This window comes from Octopus bimaculoides, chromosome 1 (genome assembly GCF_001194135.2).
Source record: "Octopus bimaculoides isolate UCB-OBI-ISO-001 chromosome 1, ASM119413v2, whole genome shotgun sequence".
Taxonomy (NCBI): Eukaryota; Metazoa; Mollusca; class Cephalopoda; order Octopoda; family Octopodidae; genus Octopus; species Octopus bimaculoides.
In genome coordinates, this window is record NC_068981.1 from 128214094 (window position 1) to 128218814 (window position 4721).

Below are 4721 nucleotides of genomic sequence, written 5' to 3' on the forward strand. Positions count from 1 at the left end.
TATATATATATATATATATATATATATATATTAGGGAATATATCTTTCACAACGTACAGGAATATTCAATTTATTAATACTAAATTAAATTTCACAATATATAATATATGTATATAAATATAATTTAGAGAACCACCAGTATACAATTCAGACAATGAAAAACCCCATGACACCACCCAGAAAAGAATACATTATAAAATTACTAATCTAAGAATTCAATAAAGCATAAAAAGTAAAAAGTAGTAAATTGATAAAACATAAAATGTAAGTAGTAGTAAGTTGACTACGCGCGTTTCGTGGCTAAATTAAAATAGCGGAAGTGAGCTAGAACGTTAACACTTAGTGCTCATGCACAGCAGAGTTCAGGATCAATCTTTGTCAAGTGGCTTTACTCTGCATGCTTTACTTTCGTTACTATGGTAACAGTCCTGATACTTATTGATCATACCACGTATGTACGTACGTATAAATATTTATATATACGCGGTGTGCCTATTATACAAATGTGATCATATCTCTCAAACCACACTATGGTGTCTTAAGAATGGGAAGAACCAAGTTAAATAATGCAATCCTGAATGCCACTAAAAAGATATGATTGTCATGAACGCGTTTAGTTTTGAGCATGCTCAGTCAATGCTGACCTAGCCTAAACAACAACAATGTAATACAATTCTTTGAAATCTATTTTAAAAGTTCGCATGCCAGTGTTCACCATTTCATTGAACAGGGCCGGAGTTCAAAAATACATTCTTGAACAGGCCTTAGACACATTTCAGGCGGCTATATGAAGCTGCTGGAGACTGTAGTAAAACCTTGGCTGGAGATGGTTGCTGCTGGAAGGTCAAATCTGTGTCAGCAGAATCCAGCTCTGTGCCATACCTCCACAATTTCTGGTTTCCTAATTTGCCCGATTATAACTCTATATATTACTATATGTGGGACGCGAATGAGAAAGACACCAACGGCTCTGCTTGCAACACCAAGGCCAAGCCGGTTGCTAAGACCGAGGAGGTGTTGGAAGATCTTACCAGGAACACAGTGAGGAATGAATGCGCCAGGTTTCGGAGCCGTCTTGGGTCTGTGGTGGAAGCTGAGGGTAGCCAATTTGAATAAACTGTTATCCTCCAACCATAACCAAGTTGATCATTTTTGAGATTTTTAATTATTTTAATTTTTGGACTGGATACTGTATTTTCTTTGTCTTTTGTGGAAACTGTTAAATTTGACCTAAACGCCCTGCATGTAGGTGGCGTGTAGATGTATATTTGCAATCATGCAAAGAGTACAAGTCTGAGAAGTGCGTTTTTGGTTACTAAATATGTGCATCCCTGATTGTGTGAATATGTTCATTATCGAAGAATATCTGGAATGTTTTACAGATATTCACTCTATACCGATTGAAGTATGTTAATCTGTTTGCTTGTTTCTTTTTTCCTTTTTGCTTAGCTACATGTGAGCTGGTCGTTATTTTTTTTCACGAAAATGCTTGTCTTTTTCCAGATTGTTAGACATTTGCTAACACAGCCAAGTGCACCAATGATTATTGGTATAAACGTGAATATGTAATCAAGACAGAGATGCTGTACGTTTCAAAGCAGTTGTCCATAAATATTTTTATTTTACTTCTATTTTTTTATTGATTTCGGAACAAATGTTCACATCTACAGGGCAATAGACCTCTATGACTGCACATATTCTTTTTGTGTGTGTGCACAGGTTTCTTTGTTCGACAGAGTGTATGAGCATGCCAACGTGCGTACATGTGTGCGTGTGTCTGCGTGTCTGTGAGTGTGAAGAGCTCGTAGTATGTTAAGCTTAAATAAATCCACGATTCCAGTTTGTTTCATTGTCATAATTATTTCACTTACTCCACCAGTGCCTCTGGGAATTGCATGGCCTTTACATAGACATTCCTCCGCCTACTGAACTCAGTGGGGTTGCATGTTCATTAATTACAATTTCTGAGCAAAAAAAGATCAAATGATTTAATTTAATTCGTAATAATGCATCAAGTGCATACATGAACATATTCCTTGGCAATGAAGATATGCATGGTTCAATTACAGTCAGTGGAACTGCTCTTTTTTATGTGACGAGTCCGGCTTAGATACCACTTAGATAAAATGGATATGCACATGTGGATATGTGTGTGTGTTTTTGTGTGATGGGGTGTACATGCGTGTGTGCGCGCGCATCTGTATAACTGTGTTCAAAATTATGATATTTAATCGACAATTGAGTGCTTTTGTGTCCGTTGTGTGATTTTTCTTTTATCCGGTGAACTCCTTTGTTACTCTTCTGTGCCTCCATTTTTATTACACACACACACACACACACACACACACACACACACACACACACACACACACACACACACACACACACACACACACACACACACACACACACATACACACACACAGATATGCACACAACCCATTGCCATATGTATATAAATATATATATACTTAGATAGATACTCATATGAGTTTCGGCCAGAATTGGCGGAGGCCATGGCTAATTTAATAACACCACCTGGAAAAAACATTTAATGTTTCATATTACAGTTATTCTTTAGACAGCATTGCCCATTCAAGTAAATAGTTATTGTCTGCAGAGATATATGCGAGTATCGGTGGTTTATCTGGAATTTCTCGGAGATATTCATCCAGGAAGTTTTTGAATGTTCTGGGATCTTTTTCTTCCCTCACGTGTCATGGCATGAGGGTAAAGAGAGCAGGGCCAACTGAGGTGAAACTGTTGTCTTAGTGTTGTAGTGTGAAGTGAGCATGATTTTTGTAGAGGACGGATGGCACGGGGGACCAAGCCTTGGGTACGTTTTTGTTGTATTTGTTGTTTTTGTTGTTTAACTCAGCTCAATCCTGATGAAACAAACTCATGATAAAAACTGTTACAGCCTGAACCCTTCGATCTTTCTGTTTCTCAAGGACTACGTTATTTAATTCACTATCAGTGGCAGAAGCAGTATTAGTTCAGAATAGCATACTGCATATTTTATTTAACGTAGATATACTGAAAGAACGTCACAACACTGTAATATTTGTCCTGAGAAAGCATCTGTATAGACTTGAAAAAGCACAGAAATATGAGTTGAAGACTGTAGAGTGTGGTTGAGAGAGATTTGGCTGCTATTTCTAGTATATTGAGCGACAAAATGTTCTCCATTTTGGCTCGCATATTTCCTGTGTGATTACAACAAAAGAACTATAAAGAGTCTGGCTTACAAATTTTTGTTAAAATGCCCTCTTGAAGCCTAGAAGTCACGCTTAATCATTGTTTCTGAAATACCTTCATTTAAATTTTGCTTTAATCGTCAACATCATTTCAACATCCAGAACATGTATAGCTATGTGATTAAGAAGCCCATTTCAATCAGATGGTTTCTGATTCAATCATACTGCGCGGCATTTTGGGCAAGTGTTCTTTTTACTCTAACTCCGGGCGAACAAGGTCTTGCGAGTGAATTTGGTAGGAGAAAAACGTGTAGAAACCCTTCGTGTGTGTGTGTGTGTGTGTGTGTGCGTGTGTGTGTGCACTCATATATACATATATGTATATATATATATATGCCTCTGTGTGTGTGTTTGTGTGTGTCTGTGTCTCTGTGTATGTCTGTGTGTCTGTGTGTATGTGTGTCTATGTGTATGTGTGTATGTGTGTATGTGTGTATGTGTGTCTGTGTTTGACCCCACCACCTCAGTAGCATCTGACAACTGATGCTGGCTTGTTTACGTGCCGGAACATAGCTGTTCAGCAAAAGATAGTGATAGAATAAAAGTAAATACTAAGGGTGATTTGTTCGACCAAAAACCCTTTAAGATGATGCCCCAGTATGTACGCTATTAAATGACAGAAACAAGTAAAAGATAAAAGATGAATTATCATAAGTAATTTTTTTGTATTCACTCCATCCTAAAAAATAAATCATAACTTACATTTCTGTATACGTTGAGAGAGCAATAGTTTTTGCCTTCCACCATTGTAGCAGTTTATGTTCATTATGACATCATAATATTCCGCTTGCCAACAAACGTGTTACATTTGATAAACAAAGTGAAAGCTAAATGCTTTGAAGTTCGTAGTTTCAAATAAATATATAACAAAAATATATAATAATTTAAACGATAATAATTATAATAGTAATAACAATAATAATAATAATAATAATAAAAATAATAATTGCAACAATAACAATGGTACCTCGTAAGGATCATGCCTCTAAGAAAAGAGCCAGAAGAAAAGAATCGAAACATCGTCTAATTGTAACAAAACCGAAAGTTCAAAATAAACCACCGAACAGCGTACCTCTAAAACCTGCTCTGAAAGTACCTAAAACCACATCTTCAGATAGTAAAGTTTTACCCCAAAACAACTGCCGCAAGAAGAAAATTCGCCATAGAAGGCCTCAGAGATTTCGATTTGATCCAGGACCTTCCAAAAGGCATTAAATGTTTTGAACAATGCTGGTAGTTTCCATTTCGGTTCATTTATTTATTTATTTGTCGTGTTCTCTAACTCAACTTCGTTACTATTATGACAGAGTAAAGGCCTGAGGTTTGTTTATAGTCGTATTTCAATATACCCGGTATGCCATACAAACTATTTCAAACTCAATAATCTATCTATCTATCTATCTATCTATCTATCTATCTATCTATCTATCTATCTATCTATCTATCTCGCTATATATATATATA

The 4721-nt window shown here is 36.3% G+C and overlaps 1 protein-coding gene and 1 long non-coding RNA gene across 4 annotated transcripts in view; one reads left to right on the forward strand and one right to left on the reverse strand.

The window, feature by feature from the left end:
• Nucleotides 1-4096, reverse strand: part of LOC128248657 (uncharacterized) — a 15308-nt gene extending 11212 nt beyond the window's left edge. Inside the window, exon 1 of the long non-coding RNA XR_008264814.1 lies at nt 3960-4096. This is a non-coding gene — a long non-coding RNA (uncharacterized LOC128248657). The remainder of the gene's footprint in view (nt 1-3959) is intronic.
• The window catches only part of LOC106870828 (uncharacterized), a 283987-nt gene that overhangs the window by 183828 nt on the left and 95438 nt on the right, over nt 1-4721 (forward strand). The gene's annotated exons all lie outside the window — the stretch shown is intronic.